Source organism: Podarcis gaigeae, assembly GCF_964106915.1.
Source record: "Podarcis gaigeae genome assembly, chromosome: 17".
NCBI classification, from domain to species: domain Eukaryota; kingdom Metazoa; phylum Chordata; class Lepidosauria; order Squamata; family Lacertidae; genus Podarcis; species Podarcis gaigeae.
In genome coordinates, this window is record NC_139694.1 from 26,068,490 (window position 1) to 26,092,180 (window position 23,691).

Sequence of the window (23,691 nt, forward strand, 5' to 3'; positions counted from 1 at the left end):
GCAATATGTTTTGGAATCTTGTGTTGTACCACTCCAGCTCAGGTATGCTCAGCCAGTCTTATAAGAACAAACTCTGCCTCCTCTCCCTCAAACACACAGACTTCCTCTGTATTTCACTTAGCTCTTTCACTGTATAAGTATCTCACGATTATAGAAGCAACCTTAAGAAAAATTAAGGCAGGAGGAAACTCACAAACACAAGCAAATGAACAAACAAACAAATCTGAATAGGAATAAGGAATTGAACATTTATTACAGGTAGGTTTCTTGCCCTCCTCCTCCTCCTCCTCCTCCTTCCCTTTCCCCTGCTGAAGGGGGGGAAAGTCTACGGTGAGAACTAAAGAAGCCCAGATGTCACAAGACTGCAAACAGATTAACACAACACCTCTGGACTTGTGCAGTTTCCTTGCATCACTTCACAGCTGCACAAAACACAAACCAACCTACCCAGTATTAATGGGAGAATTTAAGTATTAGGAAAGTCTTACTCAGAGACACATAGAAATCGGTGTCATCTCTATTCATTTTATGATTTAATGCCAATTGCCATTCCCTCTGCCCCTTTATTTATTTATTTAATAAAATTTTATACGCTGCTTGATTGGGGGTCGGGGAAGGAAAAAAACCACGTGGTTTGCAAAAAAATGGATTAGGAACCCAACTAATCCATAATGATTTCAGAAACCATAATGTTAGTGGGTGAATAATATGTCACTTTAGTTCATTGATTTGTATAGGTCTTCTCTGAATACGACCAACAACAGAGAGTATGAATTACATCGTTTTACATGGTAATACCCATTAGTGGTGAATTTTATGCTTATTTAAAAATAAGCTCCATCTTACTACGTTAATAAGAGGATATTATCCTAATCCTGTTTCCTTATTAAGATACAATATGAATAAATAAGCCAGATTTCTTCATCAACCTTGTAGACGTGGTATTGATACATGCAGCACGATCCTTTGAAAGTCTGCTGAGAAACAAGTCCCACTAACTTCAAGAGTAACTTACTAAGGCTGCAATTCTGTGCACAGTAACCTGGGAATAAGACTCATTAAACTCAGACGGACTTGTTTCTAAATAAATATGGAACAGGGTTGGGCTGCAGGAATCATTAATCCTCTAGCAGCAAACCTTCTCTAGGGGCAAAATAATCTTCCCTAGTGACCACTAACCTTCTCTTAGTGGCAAAATAAAAAAGAAATTGGAATATCTCCCAGTGTGTTGTTAGCACACTGTTCCACTGCATACAGTGGTACCTCGGGTTACATGCGCTTCAGGTTACATACGGTTCAGGTTACAGACTCCGCTAACGCATAAATAGTACCTTGGGTTAAGAACTTTGCTTCAGGACGAGAACAGAAATTGCACCACCACAGCGCAGCGGCAGCGGGAGGCCCCATTAGCTAAAGTGGTGCTTCAGGTTAAGAACGGACCTCCGGAATGAATTAAGTACCACTGTACACAGAAATGCAGTTGTGCATGAACACAAAGCACAAATGTTTTTCCATAATAATGACTTTTTATTGTGAAATAAACAGATAAACTTGGGGGTGTTGTTCTTTATGGTTAAGATGTAATGGGGGAGGGAAGGGGGAGGAAGATCTTGAGCTGTTGTTTTAAATAGTATTTGCAACCTAAGATCTTGAGTTGTTGGTTTCCATAGTAGCTGCAACCTAAGATAATGGGAAACGCAATGTTTCCAGCCACTCTTTCTGCCAACGCAATTGCTACTTGATATAAATGTACTCGGATTTTGAGGATTACCAGCAAACTAATAATTAACTCTTACTGTAGTCACTCTTAAGAATTACACCAGAATTCTTAGCTTTGCCACTCACATTAAATAATATCGTTTTTGTGGGGATTTAAACAAGTGAAACAACTGATCGTTTTTACTACACCACCACCACCAACAGATTCCTGTTTTAAGCGCTGAGTGAGTAAAAAGTAGCTTTGACTTAATGAGAAGATTTATCGTTCCCTCCCAACTCTACAATTCTATGACCTACGATCATCTTCTTAAAAAACCTTTAACAGTAGGTTCAAATTGGCTCCTTAGTTCACCTGTGAGGTTGCAGTGGAAGGAAGCACAGATATGCAGAGCCTGTGGAAATGATGGTTCAGTCTCTCTTGTGCCAAAATTTGTATCAAAGGAACCGACAAAGTTTGTATCAAAAACCACTTTGCATTTAAAAATGACACCACTTGCTTTTAGCCACTAGAACTACATGCAAGCCAAGATCGTAAGCTATTGAAACCATGTTTTTCTTTCTTTCCCTTTCTTTCCCCCCCCCCTCTCTCTCTCTCTCTTTCTCTCTCTCTCACACACACATACATCATACATAGTGATGTTAAATTCTCAAGGAATAATCTTTTGGAGAATATTCTCGAGAATATTCCCAATTAATGAGAATATTAGAGAATTTTCAACTTCCGGCTTCCAGCGATGAGATATGGTAGCCTCCCAAGAGAAGGGACAGCCTGTCATGCCTGTAATTCAGGGTTAAATGAGGGTAATTTTCATTTAAAATTTTCATTTAAAATAGGAGAATATTCATTTTAATGCATTGAAAATGATATAAATTTAATGCACTGAAAATTATACAATTAGTTAATATACATGTTTATTCATGGGTAAACTTGTTCAGATGGCAACCAAAAACTGTACAGATACTTTTATTCCATGGGACAATGCAGTGAATTCACGTTCTTAGATTTTTTTGCACCAAACGTGAAAGTGAAAATTCAGCGAAGTGAATGACTCACGTTACTCACTAAACCTGCCACTAACCGTATATTTATCATCAACTTTGAATTCTAATGCTGACACAATGCCCAGTAATGTAACCGGATCAAAAACAAAACAATATCATTATCCATTAAGCACACTGGCAATATCACAGCTTGACTTATTATTTACTAGATTTTTAATATGTGGGTTGCAAAACTGTTTCTTACCATAGAATTTACAGTTTGTGGAGAATATTCTCCGGAGAATTTTCTAGCAAAGAATATTCTTGAGAATATTCTCATTTTCAAGAATATTCTCCAGAAAATATTCTCACCTCACTACATACGCACAATGTAAATACTGATTTTCCAAATACTGGTGAGATGTGAATATTATGTCTTTTTCATATTCCTACATTAACATTTTAAAAAGATAGTATTGTATTATTTCCTTGTTAGTGTTTGTTGTAGAGGTTGTGAAGCTTTCTGACAAAAAGTGGTTGCTTTCTGCTCGCTACATGTTAAAACAATCATACTAAGGGAGAAGAGTTGAGGAAATGCCGTTTCTTCAATATTCTCTCAAATGTCTGGCTGCTTGAACATTTATTTATCTTTAATGAAACAATTTCCAATAAAATGAATATATTTCAGATAGAGTTGCAGGTATTTACCATACTTGGGAATTTCGTTCTTCCCAGTGATGCAATCTTCACCTTGCACCTGGCATGCATATTACATAAGGAGCCAGCCATGACTTGCAAGAACTGTAGGACTAAATGTCAATCCATTTCAAAACTTTAGCTGGTGAAAGGGCAAGTGTTTCCCATTTTCCTAATACTGAAGATAATATAATGTTGCCTGCATGGCAAGGAATGTTGTCTGCATGTCCTCATTTATGTGGGAATTCATTAGTTTATAAAATGTTCAAAAGCAGCTTACAAATCGTTTTTTAAATAACAAAAGCAGGTTATAAAAAACCACTACTAGTGAAGAATGTGTAAAAAAAATATTATTTTACCCCTCAGTTTTAACACAAGACCTTTTAAAACAAGTGATTTAATTTCCTGGTAGATGCTGAGCAAAGATATAATCAGGAAGACATGATTTAAGGTGGGAATTGTACTACTGATACAACTGTCCCCAAAGTTCCCCATAGTCCTTACCTCTGAAAATGACCGGACATGTATGGTTCAACTCCCATCTCCTTGCCAGCTAATTTTAGGGGTCAAGGATGAGGGAGAAGGTGTTTTTCTAAGGCTCAAACTACATGTTACATCTAATACATAACTTCCAGCTATGGGTGTGCTTTTTTGTTATTCAGAAATAAGTGCAGAGGGTCCAGTCCAGATCAGGAGCAGATATGGAAGGGAGGCTCAGTTCTTTTCTACCTAGATGCAACTCCCTCAAAACACCTTCCCTTCATGTGGCATTTAGCACTAGCAAGAAATCTGAGCCCGGCTTTGGCTGAAGAGGGAGGGATATAAATAAAACATTATTATTATTATTATTATTATTATTATTATTATTATTATTATTATTATCTTCTTCCACTGCTGCAAATGGGAGCTTAAAAAAGAAAGAAAAAGAACTGGCAATTGCCACCTGGATAGGTGAGTGTCAGGTGAACTCGCCTGGGGAAGCACGAAGAAAACCTTGTGTGTCCTGTGCATTGCATCCCCAATGCCCTTTTCAAATGTGGGGTGGGGGTGGGGGGTGTATTTGGGTTGTTGTTTTGATTATGTATTTTGTGGTTTCATATTTTGATTTTGTTCTGTGAACTGCCCTGAGACCTCCGAGTATAGGGTGGTATATAAATTCAGTTAATAACAACAACAACAACAACAACAACTGGGACTGCCAATGTAACTTTTGAGTAAGAAAGAAGCACTACACATTAAACCTATTGCTTAAGAAGCACTACACATCTAAAGTTAATGTGTAGCTTGACCCTGAGACACACAGCACTCTGGCAATTACAGCTTTAGAAGTAATATCCAGTGCCCTGAATGGATCCCTATTGGATATTGAGAGTAATGGATCTCATGTGTTCAGTGTGCCTTGTCCCCCTCATTAAGACTTTGTAGTGTTAATTCCCTTCAGCCATCACCAGTTCTACACACTCGCGACCTGTTAGGTAAAAGAAGGGTCAAGGTGCAGTTACTCATTACAAACTTCTATCAGTTGATTTCAGGCAAGAAGTTCCGTGAAGCAGGTCAAATTAACATAAATTATATGCACTTTCATTGCAACCCATGGCTGGAATATTTGGGCAGCTGTTGTGGACTCCAGAGATGGCAAGAGTGTCTGTGAGGGAATGCGCCCACTACAGATGTAACCTCAATAGTTTTCACCACTAAAACAAACCAAGCCTCTAAGGGAGGCAGGTGGGAGAAGCCGAAAGAAGTGGGGAAATTGCATGTTGGGTTGTTAAAACAATTAAAACACTGCTTTCCTGTGAAACAACAAATTGGAAGAAGGGGGTCAGAATGATACCATCCTATTCTTGGGTGGATGCCAGGATACCAAAACGCCCCACACTGGACCAACAGAATAGATATGCATTGTTTTATCCATAAAGCTTCACTTTCCTTTTTAATTTACTACTACAAAGGTGCCATACTGACTGTGTTCCGTTTATTGTATTTCAGATGAGTAAATTAGGGTAATGAACAAGTTTTCCTGCTCACACGACCCCTTTGCTTCTCCCTGATTTGTGGTCTCTTGCTGAACACGAAGTCTTAAATTTTATCCAAACGAGGAAACCGTGGTTATTAGCTTCGGAACAACCCAGGATATTAAACTATGGTTTGAAGTCATCTTAATTATTCTGGCTGCGAAGTACAGCTCCAGAACAAAGCCCGTAGCTCCTACCTTTAATCCACATTCATGTTTATGACAAAGTTTCTATATCACCTGTCAGAATATAGGCAGTAAAAATAAACACTGTTGCATAAATAAACATATGGACAACTACACAACTTTCTGAAGGCAACCCTGTAGCAGGGGTTTTTTAATGTGGTGACCAGTCAAGTATTGTTGTAGTAGTTAGTTAGTTAGTTAGTTAGTTAGTTAGTTAGTTAGTTAGTTAGTTTTGGCTTTGTACCTTTTTAATGCTAACTCATAAAATGGCATAAAAAGTAGTTGCATTCACTACATTTAATTGGGAAGGACACTGTAATACTGGTGATATTTCTCTTGATATTTTGTCTGTTTTGTAAATACATTTCAAATCTAATGTAATTTGATACACTTCGGAGAGAATGAGTTGATAATTCACAGAGTCACTAAGTGAATGGGGAAAAAAGGGAGATGGCAATTGTTTGATGTGGATGTGAATAAATTTAGTCTGTGGCTTCTGGTTTTTGGTTTTTTAAATTTCCCTAGCCTTCCCACAATTATTGTACAAGGAGAAAATCTCTGCCTGCACTAGAGGAGATAGCATTAGTCACAGTACCAACACATTTGGATGTGAAGACACTTACAGTAAGCCAACTACTCAAAAACCACATTTCACATTGTAGGTCATAAGGTAAATATGAGGTATATAATAATACTGCATCTATTGATCTCAATTCGTATACAGAACTGAAAAATTATTACAGTACATGCTGAGTGTGAGACCTTGCTTCTGAAATCATAGTGAGATCATTCTGCAAATCCAAGAGAGAATAATGCACTTCCTTTGATGCCTCAACAGACCCTCCAAGTGTCCCTATTTTCCAGGGACAGTCTCAGATTTACAGAAGCCATTGCAGTTTCTGATTTGATCATGGAATGTTTTGCTTTTCCTTAGAATGTCCCTGTTTTCATCAGAGAAATGATGGAGAGCAGTGCTTTTTCTTTTCTAGAAAAATAGGTGCCTGTACTCACCATGAAGTTGTTACAGTTAAGTCCCACACTTTTTTAACAATAACAACAAAAAGAGGTGCTGGTACTTGAGTACCCCCTGAAAAAAAGCATTGTTGGATAGTATGGAAGATTTTCCTATTTTCATCGGAGAGATGCTGGAGGGTATGGAGTTATGAGACCCCCAAGCCTTTACATCTGTAGGCAGCCCTGAATAGGGAAGCTTTTTTTAAGTGTTTAATGTATTAGTATGTTTTTATATATGTTGGAAGCTGCCCAGAGTGCTGGAGCAACCCAATCAGATGGGTGGGATATAATTATTATTATTATTATTATTGTTGTTGTTGTTGTTGTTGTTATTATTTTCATAGGAGAAATGTTGGAGGATATGTGCAGGATCAGGCCAATGCAGTATGTTTTACAGGCAGTTTTCTGGAGGTGACAGAATTCCAAGGGCTTGGAAAGGAAACCTAGGAGTAATACGGAAGCCTTCCCCACAGCCTTGGGACATGGTCTGAGATTTGCAGGCCTTTGCACTCCTTTCCAATTGTCCCATACAACAGGGGTAGGGAGCCCATGGCCCCACAAGTCACATCAGGCCTGCCAAGCCCCCACCACAGTGCTGCATTCCTCTCCTCCCAGCCCAGAGCTGCAAGAGGGGGAGAACTAACTGCCTGTGCTCCTCAGAGACCCGTCTTTGAAGAGCAGAGGCAGCAAATGTCCTCCGCACCACAGTGCTGAGCTTGCTGGAAAGATCTAAAGATAAAGCGAAGTCTCTTCCCTCCTTTCCACTGTAGGAAACAGGGAGATGGATCTGCAATTGGAAAACATTTTGGGAGGGAGAACAACCCCCATCCCCCATGGGCTGCAATCAACAAAAATGGGAGGGGAGGGGAAGAATTCACTTTTGCTTGTGGGAGCAAAATCATCTGAGCTGGCCCGGGCAGCTAGTTTCTTGCCATGAAAGGAGCAGAGGAAAGTGTGTGGTACTATGCAGAGATTGAAGAGTTTCCTCCAGTGATGCCAGTGAATACATTAAAGAATTTAGCTGTACCTTACCTCGGGGCACTCAGCTGTTAAACTTTGATGTTGTTTCATCTGCCCGTTCTGTGACTGTTACCTTGTAAATTTTTGGCCATAGTACCAATTAAAGAAGATAACCACAAACATCTCTAATGTGCCTCACCCCTCTTCTTCACATGCAATGCCTACATGCCACCGGCTTCAAAGTAGGCATCCGGGCAAAACGTAACAATCATCTCATGCCTTACAAGATTCAGAAGCTCCCTGAGTTGTTGTTTCTCCTGAGAGTTGCCATGGCATTTTTTGGTTTGTTTGTGTGTGTGTGTGTTTTTTAAAAAAGTATTGGTAAAGTTCTCAGAAATTTCTAAGCATGCAACTGGCATGCATATCAGCAAGAAGAAAATATCCACTGTATTAAGGAACATTCTATCATTCTTCACTTTATATATTTACATAATACAGGCCTTGAAAGACACTGCAAGCTGGGCACTTAAACTTTCCTGCAGAAATCTTACTTCAAGGACCCACTCTGCTATCAATATTATTACAGATTTGTGGGTGCCCTGCCTTCCCCCTAGATTCCTGTTGTGTTGGTGTTTCATCAGTGTTGAACTGGGGTGAACTAACAGGTGTTGGATTTAGCAGTGTGAAAATACTATATTGTATTTCCTGTATAAAAATACTAAACTGGTTTTCCTGTTCGGGAGATCAGCTGACAGAAGTGCCATTAAGAAACAAAGAGGAGCAGAGTATTGTGAATTAAGAGCAATTGACAATGCAAATACTGTCTCTCCCCACTCCCCTCTTGACCAGAGTAATAAGAGTTGAGAAGTGGAGATTGTGAGAGTTACATGGGGCATGTAGTCTACCCTACAACATGGGGGTGGGGAGAGGTGTCCTTTGGCAGGTTTGGGGAAAGAGCAAGAAGGAAGCAGGGGCAGAACTCCATGTGGGCTGGCTGGGAGAGGCTGAACCCAGAGACATGGCTGACTTCTGCTCTGGACCCAAGTTTGCTGAATCTATGGAAGAAGCAACAAGAGACACACTTGCGGTGTAATCTTTTGCACTTCCCCCATCACGGTTCAGATGTATATATGTGTAAATAAAACCATGTATCTTAAGGACACTATAGCTTTTATTTTCCGACAAAAACACAAACCCTGGGGGAGCGTCTGGAACCCACTAAAATCTTTCCACCCCTCAGCAGAGATTGGAGGGGGGGGGGTGCGTGCGTAGCAAAATGCTTTCAAGTTGACCATTCCTCACAGCAGCTCATTTACAGCTCCCTGTACACAAAGTGTGGTGATGCTGAATAGCTTAGATAACTTTTCCGAGGGACCATACAAAACCATGTACTGCAGGCTTATTTATTTATTTACTTACAGCATTTGTGCCCTGTTTTCCAGCCAAAAAGGCACCCAGGGTGGCTTACTGACAATGAATTAGAACAAGACAGTCCCTGCCTGCAGGCTTACAGTCTGTCTGGAAAACATGACACACAAAGGGATAAGCACAAAGAAGAGGGAAAACTCAGGCACCAATTCTTAAATAGTTCTTATGATAACCGACCAGCTGGCACAGAAACAGCTCAGGTGCAGGAAGCAACCGGTGGTGCTGGTCTTTCGGCAAAGCCGATGGAACGAGCCTTTGCTTCTCATTTCTCCACTGAGGCAGACGGATGGAATAATGACCCTTGAGGGAGAGGAGGCCTGGTGGAGAACCTCGTGTGTTGCAGGTTCTACTGATACAATCTATAGTAGCATATGTCAAGGACAAAGTACATATGCTGCTTTGCACATACCCTTTTTTAAAACAACAACAACACAGCAAATTGCATCAACCTTGGAGGGGAAGGGATGGGAATGGTGGAATCAGATTTATTTATCTATCCTTAGCCCCACCCTTCATGGTGCAGCAATACAAGGATGGGGTGCAATCAAGATTAAAACCATAAACACAACCCAGCCCAATGAGGAAAGTGAGCTGGAGATGAAAGGTTAGCAGTGTCAATGCCAGTTCTATTTCAAGGGGAAAGGGCACCCCGCAGTTGTGTAGGGCTGCCATACCCCTGGACACTACTGGGATTTCAAAGGTGGAATTGACATCTGAAAGAGGCGGCACTTTGTCCTTAAGCACGTCAATCAAAAAATCCAGTCTTTTTGATGTTTTTGTAAAAAACAAAACAAAAAACAAGAGTTCAATTTTGGTGGTTTTCTTAAGAAAGCTCAACAACTTTTGGGGTGTCCTGGTATTTACTTTTTGAAATATGGCAACCCTACATAGTTGGGGCAAAACTGCAGAATGGACTAGTGGCATACTGTGGGTTGCCAGCTCCCGGGGCTGAGTGGAACAGGGGTGAGAGGGAAAGGAACAGAGTAGGCATGCACATTCAACTGCCTAACAGCATCCACATCACTCAGGAGATCACATCCGCAGAGTTAAGAAAAGAAGAGTCATTCCATTGTCTGGAGAGGTCACTTCCGAGTTCGCACAGAAAAGCAGTTTTCAACAGAGCCCAACAACGGAAGCACAAGGTTGTATTGAGGCGTTATAGGGTGTTGAAATTTTGCACCGCTAACAATTTTGCATGCAGGGTAACTGCCCCTGTGCCCCCTCCCCCCAAAAAGCTATGCCACAGGAATAGACCCTTTCCCTGGTTGCTGCCTAACAAATTTTCTGGGAAGCTGGGATAACCAGGAAAGTCTGGGCTGCCCATCTTAAAACACAGCCACTGATGGGATTGGAGAGAGCAGCTGTAGGGAATAATTTAACCCTTTGCTCCCCTACTAGAATACTAAGGGAAAACCTCTCTTCTGAAGTTGGTAGTTGTTTTGGTGGAAAATCCCCTAGTGGCACCAATAATAGCTTTTCCTCAGGACCACAGCACACAGCAGGGGAGGAGATGGTTAGATTCTGGAACCACATCTCTGATCCCACTAATTATCGGCCACCCTACCTGAGACAATTCCATTTGTATACAAATGGAATATTGTATATACAAATTGTATAATTGCATATATACACTTGTCGTTGTATGTCCAGTTCTCACGTTTATGAATTACTTAACAAAATTATATTCCATCTTCCAGAGTGATATCCCCCATGAGGCAGAAAAAGTATACAAACATATAAACTAAACTACATAGAATAAATCATCCCTAGCTAGCAGGACCAGTGGTCAGAAATGATGGGAACTCTAGTCCAAAACCAGCTGGAGACCCTTTGGGAAACGCTGCTTCAGACCATGTTTTCTGACTTCCTAGAGGCATCTCATAGGCCAAAGTTGGAAACAAAATGCTAGGTTAGGTGAGTCTTAGATCTGACCTACATCAGAGGACCAGCTATAGGTTTCAGAAGGCTCTGGACTAAGTGCCATCTTCAGGGGTGCCTCCTTGCAGCAGGTTTTCTGATGAGAGTGGAAATGAGCAAAAGCGGTGGTGGTGGCGGCAGAGTTCACACAAGGCCCGTATATACTGGCACTCTGGAATATTGTGGGAAATGATAGTGGCTAGTTCCAAGGCTATCAGTCTGGGAAAGTCATGGGAAGGGTGAGCCAGGCAGCATGCAGGCACAATGCCCGTTCTCATCTTAATGCACCATGGTTTGTTAAGTACAGGTGGTTACATCCAAACTACCTCAAAGTTTTAAGACCTTATAGCATGACTGCAAGTGATAGCCACATGCAGATGGATATGACTTGTTTCTTTCCCTTTATAATTCAGCTTCCCGCTCGTTACATCTTCCACCTTCAGCCTGAATATTTCAAAGTCCCCAGAGCATTGGGGTGGGGCCAGCCGTTGAACTGGAAAGCATACAAAAATGCCAGGCATGCATGCACAACCCCTTACACATGTATTATTAGGACTGCCAATACACTGATTTTAGGAATACGTTGCAGGCAGGGGCGATAAAAAGGCTATGAGGAGGGGGAAAGGGTAAAACACGCAAAGTAGGATGATGTCTCCATTTTGAAGGGATTTAAACAAAACTATTAGTTTTTTAATAAAACACAATGTTCTCCGACCTGCATTTGTTAGGAAATATTTTGAATACTTTTCGTGTGCATGAACAAATGCTTCTGACTGTAAATTATTGGTCCTATCAGCTACAGTGTGACAATATCCTATAGTGTAACTACAACATAATTGAATAACAGTGTGTGTGTGTGTGTGTGTCCCCTCCCTACACTGTGTGGAAGAACGCAAGTAAACAGAACTGGAGTCCCTGCACATTTGCCTCATGGCACACCCCATTCCAGAATACTTTAACAGTCTTCAAAGCAGTAAAACATCTTGAGGGGGTGTGGGGAGTGTGGTTAATTAGGATCGTAGAAAGTGGCTTTCCTCTGCTCTAAATAAATAAATTAAAAAGTGTCAAAAGCCCTCAAACACTTAGGATATCACAAACCCTTATCCACCCTCCCTCCAGAAACTCTTAGAAGGTCAAGCAAGCCAGTCCCCATCACCATTTTCTTTTGTTCATTATCACTAAGTTGCCCTAAACATTCTGTGGCTTCTGGAAGTCTGGAAGTCTTTGTTGTGGTGTTCTGTTTGTTTTTAAATTACAAAACTCTTGTTTTCAGTGTAACTGGGGAGTCCCCTGAGAATGCAGAACCATCTCTAGCCTTGTCTGTGTGTAGACTCATTTTACTGTCCTACTAATTGGCATGGGGCCACCAGCTCTACTTATTAACATTGTGATCTCTAGTACTCCTGATGACAGTTCTTGTGTGCCAGCCACTGGATGACCGTAATAACCAGCAGATCCTAATTTTGTCAGGACAAACATGGGACATCTATCCCACAGATGCTGCTACATAGCATATTAATAATGCAAAGGGGAAATAGATGACTAGCAAAAGATGCGGTGAAGGATTCCAGCTACTTCTGTGATCTATATTTTCCATCTCCACAGTACAGCTTCCCAGTCAAATGACAATGCAGTTGCCAATTTACACAACATCCAAAAGTATTTCTTTTTCGGTGCCCTGGCCAATGATTCTGATGACGGGTAGCTGCAACAACCACCGCTTTGAACATCAAAGGAAGCCTCCTTGGTTTGCGCAAGAATTCCAATTCATAACATTATATGGGTGGGGTTTATTTTTCTTTTCTGTTCATTTGGGACACGGCTGTATGCCACTGCATAGCCTGAAGACAGCACCCAGTAGCATGAGCAACAAACTTTATTACATGTTCAGTATTTTGGAGTAGTTTATATTTAAGTGGATCACTTCTGGTTTTTACCTTACTGCTTTATATTATGACATTTTATAGTTTATTTTGAGAGGGAAAGAAATCCTTTGAAAGGAAAAAGAAATATAAGTGGGGGTTTTTTTTAACACTAATGGGAAGACAATCCAGCTATTTTCTCTCACCTGAAGTCTCTATAGAAAAATTGTTATGAATGAGGAGGAACTGCCAAATAAAATTGCCCTAGCTGATGACAGTAAGTACAAGTAATAACTTTCCATCATCCCAATATTTTAGCTGTTGCTTTATCATGGGCTCAAGAACTCAGCTGATACATGTTGCAGATAAACAACATGCATATGCTATAAAACCCTCATTTGACACTGATGTGCAAAATGAACTGCCTTGGGGACTCTAGTTAAGGGTTGAAAGGCAGTACCAGTATCAAACTTTATTTCGGTCACAGACCAGCATAAGATAAACCATACGGATAAACTGAACACATAAGACTTAAAACAGGTAAGCAATAAAAACTAGTGATTAAAAGGGGATTATATCATACATACTTAAAAAGATAGAAACCGGACAAACAGTTAAAAGCGACTATAAGGGAGGGAGTGTGAACAAACACAGGTCTTGCATTTTGGGCCTGGTTTATCCTTCGACGAATATTCATCACAGCAGCGCAGAATCTAGTAAGTGAGTATGTAACACCTGGGTTTTCATCTTGAAGTAGCAGGGATGTATAAAGTTGTTCTGTGAGACCTGGGAATTTATGTAGTATAGTCAAGATGAAGCTAGCTTGTATGTCTGTACAGTCATACCTCGGGTTGAAGTAGCTTTGGGATGAATATTTTCGGGTTGTGCTCCACGGTGACCCAGAAGTAACGGAGCATGTAACTTCTGGGTTTCGCCACTCGCGCATGCACAGACGCTCAAAATGATGTCACGCGCAGATGCGCAGACGCGTGTTACATTCACTTCAGGATGCGAACGGGGCTCCAGAATGGATCCTGTTCGCATCGAGAGGTACCACTGTATAGCATTGGCAGTGAAAAAAGGCGTGTTCTGTTCTTTCCAGTTGCCCAGATCCACGTGTGCATTTCCTCTCCTCGTATGGTGACTTTGTACAGCGGTCTTCCAGGATGGCTGAAGGAAGGGCCTGGCAGTGGGCCAAAGGGTTTTGGAATTTCAAGGTTGGTTATATATGGCATCTTGGAAGTGAAATGTCTCCTGGTTTTACTGATTAAAAATCTTGGGGTATAATATATCCCTATACTATATCCCAAAGCTCTGTAGAAAGTACATATTGTATAATATCAATGGTAAAAAGTCCTGACAATAAAGGGATGGCTTGCACCCTTCCCTGCCACACACTTTCCCCCTGAAACGTCTCTCCCTGCTATTCTTCTTATCACCAGTATTCTGGACCCGTATTTAGTTTGCAAACACTGGGGTTGGTAGTACAGTGGTACCTCAGGTTACATACGCTTCAGGTTACATACGCTTCAGGTTACAGACTCCGCTAACCCAGAAATAGTGCTTCAGGTTAAGAACAGAAATGTGCTCCGGCGGTGCGGCAGCAGCAGGAGGCCCCATTAACTAAAGTGGTGCTTCAGGTTAAGAACAGTTTCAGGTTAAGTACGGATCTCCGGAACAAATTAAATACTTAACTGTACTGTACTGTATCTATGTTCAGGTGACCAGGAGCTGTTGCAAGTGCCGGCTGCTACATAACAATAACCCAGAGACGAGCTCTACCGGTGTCATTCAACATGTAGCCCTTTGAAACCAAACCCATTGTTGTTTGAAAGCGGTGCTATTTTTCTAGAAAAAGAGGTGCCAGAACTTCCAGTGAGTTCTGGCTAAAAACAACAACCCTGTTTAAAAGGATGATTACCGTATATTCATGTATATGAAGCTATTTCCGCCCCCGTCTCATTTTATATTCCTTAAACATGACCATGTTTGCCTTCCACCCTTAATGGAATTTACACTGAAATTGCCCAGCAAAAACCCAGCAAGAACAACTTGTTTCCTCTGCAGCTGGAAAAGATTGCTCCCCGCACCCTGTTACCTTCCTGAAAACTGCCAGCGGTTAGCTCCATTATTGGATTAATTTGAAAAACACAGTGTCATTATTTAGAAACTTCTCTCTGACCACACCAGCCTGAACATACCAGCCTGGGGGACATGAATAACTTTTTTTATGTACATAGTATCTGGAAGATCTGCTGTGAAGCCAAAGCTCTTTGCAGCTTCCAGCAGTGCTTATACAACTGCTGTTGAAGATGGCTCGGAGGAGATAAGGGAAAACAAAAGCAACCCTTTAGGAGGCACAAGCTTTGGAAATCAAAGGAAACCTAAACAGCAAATAATTCAGGCGTTTCGGAAGTGCAACGTCGACAGTGGTGAGGAACAAGAAAATACCTGAAAGCCACACAGGTGTGATCCAATACTGGGCGGCTTACCTTTGTCCGCACCAAACCACCTGACTCTCAAATGTACAAATGCAATGCCAACTTTTTCCAGAAATGTCTAAAAAAACGGGAAATGATATTCAGGGGTGTTAGTAATCTAGGGCAGGGATGGCTACAGACTTCGGGGTTGTTTGTGGTTTTTTACTGGAACCCCCAAGATTAAACAACCAGAACCAGGTGCAAAAGCTAGAAGGACCAAAGAGACTCTGAGCACAACCTGAGCCTGGGTATTTTTCAGTGCCAGAAATGACCTGAGCTTTCTTCATTGCAGCTGCCTAATTTAGGTGGAAAAAGCAAGTTGTGTTGTTGTCAAATGCTAAATGACTGGGAGTCAGAAATGTTTCCCAATCTACTGCAAATCACCCAGAGATCTGTAGATCCTGATTTGCCTTCTGCCCACACCTGCTCCAAAAGCGATTGGAAACAGCATTTTTTTTCCAGCAACAAGAAGTTAAAAAAAAGAAATTTTCTAAATTTGAAATGGATTTGGTGATCCTAAACAGTCACGTCTGATGCACAAATGCTTGTTAACACCATCCAGCACCATAGAATTATTGCAATTTATCTGTGAAGATTCTGTACACACAATAACACTGAATAAAATCGCGGTAGGGTGCTTGCTTGGAAGAGACATCACAAATTCAATCAGTACACAGTGTTCATATTACCTGACCTCAAACATAACAATTCTCAATGAAGGCAGCTTTCAACTTTAGCGGCAAGTGACCAAATCATGAGTAACTGAAGTTCAGCTTACGGAAAACGGAGGTAGTGGTAAAACCATGACGATATCCTCAGGGCATATAGAACTCAAATGTCAGAGAGACTGCTAGGCTAGCTTTCTTATCCCAAAAGGCCTAATTATTATGTATAGAGGGGATTCTTTTATGTATCTGGAGGACCATTCATTCATGTAATCTCCCAGCTGTAGTACGAACTATTTAAGAACTGTTGTCCCTTTTCAGCTGCCATTTGTATGGACAATAAGATGGCTTGGAGGAGATAAGATCATGAGATAAGACCAAGACACCATGAGATGTATGTATGTGGATATAACTAACCCTTACAGTTGTTAAACGAAGAGGTTGTCTTAGGTTTTATCAAGCACAGTACAAGGAGTGTGATGGGGAAAAGCATCTTTTACTAAAAATGAACCATGAGACATCAGACAACTCTCACCACACTTTCAAAGACCCAATGTGCATGCTCTTACATGTGAGTGAGGACCACATCAGAGCGTATACATCTCATGTGTATCAATCGCAAGGATCAGTGCTGTGTGCGGTTGCCAAGTGTGGCAGCTGTGGGGTTGAGAATGTGCTGCAGGGACGGTTCTCTAAATCATCGAGCGCGTATTAGCCAGAGGGGAAAGGCAGTGAAAGAAGCAGCAGGCAGGAATGCCCGAGACTCTATGCTGAGTTCAAGCATAAGGAATAAACATGCGCTCTACACAACTATAGGAAACAAAAAAGCACTCATAACCCACTGCTGCATGAAAGGGACAATAGTAAACAAGGAAATGCTTTGCCTCCACATGGCAAGATTGCGAATGGAATTCTGGGTCTACAATGGTGATTGTAGCTTCTGCATAGCCCTTTTTAGGCATTATACTCACCCAACCATAATTGCATATGCTCTAACATTTCACTTTGGAAATACAGTGGTGCCCCGCTAGACGAAAGGGTTTTCCGTTTTGGAGACGCTTCGCAAAACGAATTTCTCTGTGGGGTTGCTTCGCAAGACGAAAAAAATCTTGCATCCCCCCGCGGGTTTTCCCCGCTTTTTTCGCCCTTTTCTTAAGCTGCTAAGCCGCTTATCAGCTGTTCCGCTGATAAGCCGCTTAACAGCTGATCGCTGGAAGCCGCTTGACAGCTGTAGCGCTAATCTGCTAAGCTGTCAATGGGCTTGCTTCGCAAGACGAAAAAACCGCTAGACGAAGAGAATCGCGGAACGAATTCTTTTCGTCTAGCGAGGCACCACTGTAAGGACGTTCTATTCCATCATCATTCCAACATATATAAAAACATACTAAAACATTAAACTTCCCTATACAGGACTGCCCTCAGATGTCTTCTAAAGGTTGCATAGTTACTTATCTCCTTGGCTTGGGGGTCGCATAACTCCATACCCTCCAACATTTATCCAATGAAAATAGGGATGTAGTAAAGAAAAGTGGGACATCACAGGATCAAATCAGAAACCAGGATAGCTTCAGAAAATCCAGGACTGTCCCTGGAAAATAGGGACACTTGAAGGTTCTGTAACTGCATCGACAGACCAGAGCTGCCCCTGCTAGCCCCCAACACCTGCTGTCCAGGCACTTAGGCAATGTCTGTAAAGGGGAAGATGTACACACTTATGGGCTCCCTATGCAAGTATCCCTGCCCAGAAGAATATCATGGTCAACAGTATCAAAAGCCACAGGGAGGTCAAGGGCAACCAATAGGTTTGAACTCCCTCATCTTCTTCCTGACAGAGGTCATCAACAAGGCTGTTTCAGCATCATATCCAGGACTGAAGCCTGGTTGAAATGGACCCAAATAATGAGTTTGCTTCCAGCTTGCCTTTTGGTGGGCTGCCACCACCTTCTTGAGTACCTAGTGATAATCCTTACACAAATCCTGTAAGATAGACAAGTATTATTATTTCCATATTGCAGGCTATAGGCAGCTGCTAAGGCTGAGACACAGTGGCATACCTAAGGTCATCTGGTGAGTTGATGACAAAGATGAGATTTCTCTTAGCCTCTATATGTATCAGAATTGCAAGACTACCAAATGATAATTGTTTAAGCATGGTACTCTCTGAACACCAACATGTCACTTAATTAACAACAACAACAGGAGGAAGAAGAAGAAGCTAATACAATACACCTTACATGAAAATACACCGACTATCCAGATTCCCGGATTAGTATTATTATCTGAAGATATGCGGCGTTGATCATTTCCTTTTTCTCCTTTTGAACACTTCTCAGTCACTACAAGGACCAGATTTTATCTGCAAGGTTTTATCAACAATAATTCCAGAAAACCTTGCAAGATACACTTGATAAAACCAACATACACATGTGAAATCACAGCCTTTAACTCCTGCAACCAAGTTCCCTACAACCAAATTTCCAAACCCTTTTTAAACCATTGCTTTCTCTGTAAACCAGTTTAGTAAACTGAACTTCCAAGAGAGTTGTTCACTCCTAAAATCCTGTTCTGTGGAACTGCTGAAATTTCAAACACTAATGTTATTGTTTACCATTTCTAGAGTACCATCTAGTGTACAAAGTATTTGAAACTTCTTAGCCAATTTGTTTTCACCACAGAATTCCTCCAAAGTAAATACAAATTACTAATCCTGGTTTCCTACAGTCCAATAGTCTTCATAGCAGAGCAAGGATACAAATCATTTGTGCCCCAATTTCTTATACTCCCCTGCCCCACATCAAAATAGCAAATTGATCAATCAACAGACATTAACAAATATGCATTTAGTGGTAGGGGATACAAAGAAAGCATATAGCACAATGCAAAAATAAATGAAAGCCAAAAACTCTCCAGACATCATGACATACAATGGGAGAAATGGCTACATGCAGGGGCACAAGGCTTGTTCAAACCTTAGTTTATTAATCCATGATACGATTCTCCAAACACAGCTAGCATCTGCTTAAGAATGCAAAGCACAACTTCACAAAAACACTGAGAATTGCTTCACATTTTGTATTTAAGCTAAGTATCTCACATGCACACATGCTATGCTGCAGCAGTCTGTTGAACCCACATGCAGCTATTTAAGTGTAGGCAATGCACACTCTTAATCCTTAACAATGGGGTACCTCTGATATATGGCATGAAAACTCCTCTCCCTCTTCTCCCCCTCCCCCGGCCCTCTCTTTCTAAACCTGAAGTATGGCATCAAGGGGAAAACGCTGGCGTGGTTATGAATCAATACAGCTCCCATTTCAAGTCTGATTTTATGCAAAGGTTTTTAGACAAAACATGCTGGTTTTCTATGCAGTGACATTCTGCAGCCCCACCTCTGAAATACAGTTCTACAAGAAGTCACTGCTCCATAAATGTGTTCCATTTGCTGTATCTGTTTCACTTCTGCTCGCAAGCTAACATTAATTCCCTTTTCTTCCCCTTCCTAAAATGCACACAGGCTGCTAGACACATGTGCATGGCAAATGGAATCTGAACTTAGCTTAACAGCCTCATTTATTCCTGATGGTTTAAATTATTTCATCACAATTAATGACACCCCCTCAGCTTCCTGTGCAGAGCTGCCAGATGTTCGGAGACCACAAAGCCACTCGCTTCTTTGACGGCTAGTGACAAGTTGTCCTCTGAAGGACGTTCCCTGGGTGCCGCTGCCGGATGACACCTCCATTGCTTAGCACCTCTCCCTCTATCTCCCCGAGTTTCAATATTGAGAGGTGTAGGAAGGCATGAGAAACCAGAGCTGTTTTACTGGGGGCATATTCAGTGAAGTGTTTTGAATCTGAAGGAGCTTGCCTCTTGTGACTGGAGTTTCAGACTGTTTGGAGAAAGTAGTGAAGTAGTGTTGACCTTCAACGACTCTTAGCTTCGATCACATAAATCCCCGTGGTTTTTTTTTAAAGAGAAATAGGAAAATTGACTTTCCTTGACTGTTCGTCCTCAAATCACATAAACGGTACTTGCACATGCATGTTCAGGTTCTGAATTCGGTGCAACTTCAATAGTTTGTTGCTCCAGCACAGAAACACCGAATCACCAATGTATGATTTATTCTTCAGGGAATTTAAAATGTGTGATGACAATCTGTTGGGGGGGGGCAGCGCAGGGCAAATCAGAGGGGCAGCCAAGGTGGGACATTTGGCCCAAGGCTTCAAGGTCAAAGGAGAAGTCACATTTAGACACTTGCTAATTTGGGGGGGGGCATTTGTTAAGTTTCACAATTTGCTTTTAAGTGCATTGGATCAAATTGTGACAGATACTCTCAGTTTAGAGTTGCAAGCTTCAGCAAATGAGAGATGAGATTTGGTAAAAGACACATTTTTTGTTAAGTGATACAGATTTTGTCATATGCAGAGGATCAATGGCAACATGGCACGAAAGTGATATACCTCCAACATTTCTCCGATGAAAATAGGGGTGCCGTATTCCATTATTATTTTTATTATTTTTATTATTTTTATTATTATTTTATAATGTATACCCCGCCCATCTGACTGGGTTGCCCCAGCCACTCTGGGCAGCTTCCAACATATATAAAAACATAATGAAACATTAACAAACTTCTCTATACAGGGCTGCTTCCAGATGTCTTCTAAAGGTTGTCTAGTTACTTATCTCCTTGGCTCGGGGGTCCCATAACTCCATACCCTCAAAAACAACAACAACAACAATGAAAACAGGGATGTTCTAAGGAAAAGCGGGACATTCCATGATCGAATCAGAAACCGGGATGGCTTCTGAAAATCTGGCACCATCCCTGGAAAATAGGGATACTTGGAGGGTCTGAAGTGAGACTTTTCTTTGGTATTTAGTGCATATCACAGAAAAAGACTAGAAGAGCATTTGTTGAATGTGTGTATTCAGATTATGTCTCGTTTCTTCTCTTCTGTTTTGATGCCTTATTTTCTTTCCACGTGTTGTCATTTTCCCATGGCTGCATTTATTACGGCTAGGGGCCTCAAAACCTGGAAATGGCCTGGGCTGCTTTTGAGAGGGGCCGCTACTGACTCAGAAACAACCTCATGCGCATTTTTGGATTCCTCATATACAGAGTTAGGGCAGGTGCAAACATTTTGATGCCTGAGGCAGCCACTCCAATTTCCCCTTCTCAACAGTAAAAATATAATAATAAATAACTGATAATTTGTTGCCTTATAACACCCGTCTGCTGGCTGATTCTGCCTTATGAAAAGGGTCTACCCAGTTATACAGCCTTTAAGACCCAGAATTGGAGAGCCTTGTTCTCCCTTTTACTGCTTCTCTCCTCCCCACCCCATTTTGGTTTTTCCCCACATAGGTTTGTGTGCACACATGGTATATTTTAAATTATGTTATATTGTTTCTTGTTACAGCGAAGCTCTCAGCTTCTCTCATACAGGCACAAGATAGAGATATGTCACTATCACCTGTGTTCTGCCTGCGATCACTGAAGAGGAGAATGGGGCAACTGATGGCCATTCAAATAAATGCTGGAAAAGCTGAGGGCAATCCCATCAGCCATTGCAAGTACATGCAGCAGATGTTCCAGCGAGTCTTTTTAAAAATGATAAACTTGGCCAGCAAATAAGAAGTGGCTCAAGTTAACCAGAATTTCAGTATAAAAACACAAGAGGCCACCCTATTGAACAGGCCAGGGAGGAAAATGTGATTTTTAATATAAACTATTTTAAAGGGGGAAGTTTGGAGGGATGGACTCATCAGCATAAACCAGCCACCCTTAAAAGTGTCTTTATTTGCTGCTGCTTCTATATGTGGCCATTTCTTACTGTTATTATAAGCTATTTCAGAAACAGCTCTCTCTCTCTTTAAAATCACTTAGAACAATTATCAAGGGAACTGGGGAATGTTTTTCTCTCTCTTTTTTAAGCTGTTGAAGTATTAACCCTCCCCATCATTTAAATGTCTAATGTGTGTTTTTTTTCTGTAGGGGGTGTTCATAGGTGCTCTTTTAGAAGTTAGCCAGTTCCTACAACGACTTTACCAGAAGATCCCACAAAAAAAGACACGCGATGTTTTCAAGAGCCTGAGGAGCTCCTATAAGCCTGACAGCCACAGGAACCAAGTTACATCATACTTTCCCCACCTATCATCTCAAAAATAAATAAAACTTAACAGTGTTACCTTGATGCAGATAATTAAAACAACATATTCCTAAGGCCGTTGGAGAATTGCAAAGAGTCGTTATTGACTTCAATCAGTTGTCTCTCAGAAAAAAAGCTTTATCTGATGGAGAGAGCCGGTGGGTTGGGGGAGCGAGGAAGTAGAGAAGGAGCTTGAGTAAACTTTAAACTCTCATGTAGGGATGTATTGCTTGTGTGTCCCTGGCAGATGTGGGAAGGAGATGAAATGGGCAAGGGAGAATCAAATATCCCATCGCTGCAGGTTTGCTGAGGGGGGGAAAGAACACTGCAAAAAACCTCACATCTGGCAATCATTTGTCAATAGCTGGAAAGAGAGCGGCAGGAAACTTTTGGCTCTTGTGGAAGATGAAAAGACAAAAACCATGTGTCACACACTCATACTGCAGTGGTACAATGACTACTACATTTATTGCCCTTCCCCTGCTTTTTTTAAATTTTAATAATGATCTTCAGATACACTCGTGTGTGTGTGTGTGTTTAAAAATGTAGACACTAGACTTGTTAAAGCTGGTGAGTTTATGTACCGATCTTTCTCCCCAGCCACACTTCCAACTAAATTCCAGGGCCAATGTTAGAAAACCATAATCATGAAGGAAAATGGACTGCCTCCTACTTTGAGCTGCGGAGCTTGCGGTTCAGTCCATAAACATAATTAAAATGGAAGACACTACAGTAATGACGACAGCCATCTTCTCCACAATTTTCGTACTTTAAAATGGGGCATGTGTGTAAACAGAAAGGGACATGGTCCAAAAAACTGGGGTTCTGGGACACAGTGCTGCTGACCCCTACAGATCAACGTCCCATACATTACAGAATCATGACGCAAGCATGAGGCCACTGACTGTTCCAAAGAAAAGAGGGATGCTTCCTCCAGTTGCTATTTCGAAAAGGAAGGATATGAAGAACAGTTCCACCTCCACACACCTAGTTCCATCTGGTTTTGTTCTTTTAATGAAAGGAAAGATCATCCCCACAGAACTATGTGGCAAATAGCAAGTTTAAGGGTTATCCTCACCTCTTTCCCCTGCCTTTTGACACTTGAGCTGCATGTTTTTAGCATGCACCTTCTTTTTATGATCGCGAGCTGTCTTAAATTGTTTTCAATACTGCGTTTTAATTCTGTAACCCACATAAAAGATGAACATGTAATAATCTTGGGCACCCATATTTCATAAAAAACCATGAAAAAGAATTGCTCTTGGGCAGGGAGGGACTTTGAGTTTTGTTCCTCTTATCCAAGTCACAGGGGTTTAGAAAAATTAAATTTGCATGCAATTCTTACATGGATGGTTCAGGCTATCTTAGTAGAAATAGTTTGCATCGTTTATTCTGTAAGGAAAGTATATCGGGTGTTGAATGAGCTGGCGAACTCACAGTAGCTGGTTCCATTATATTATTTAGGAAGACTGTATTTCCCAAACAGTTAATTGCAATGAAAACTACAGAGCAGCCAGAATTGTTTGGTAATTACAGGGGGTATCTAATTTCAGCTTAATGGATGTTTATATTTGCATCCCAGTATATCTAAAGGATAAATAAATAAATAAATAAATA

At 41.2% G+C, this 23,691-nt stretch overlaps 1 protein-coding gene and 1 long non-coding RNA gene across 10 annotated transcripts in view; one reads left to right on the forward strand and one right to left on the reverse strand.

Annotated features, from left to right (window-relative positions):
* Positions 1-23,691, reverse strand: part of BNC2 (basonuclin zinc finger protein 2) — a 415,468-nt gene that overhangs the window by 208,596 nt on the left and 183,181 nt on the right. The gene's annotated exons all lie outside the window — the stretch shown is intronic.
* On the forward strand, positions 12,764-22,541 carry LOC310835388. Its single transcript, XR_014559626.1, has 3 exons — positions 12,764-13,054; positions 13,880-13,994; positions 21,921-22,541. It is a non-coding gene; the product is annotated as an uncharacterized lncRNA (long non-coding RNA).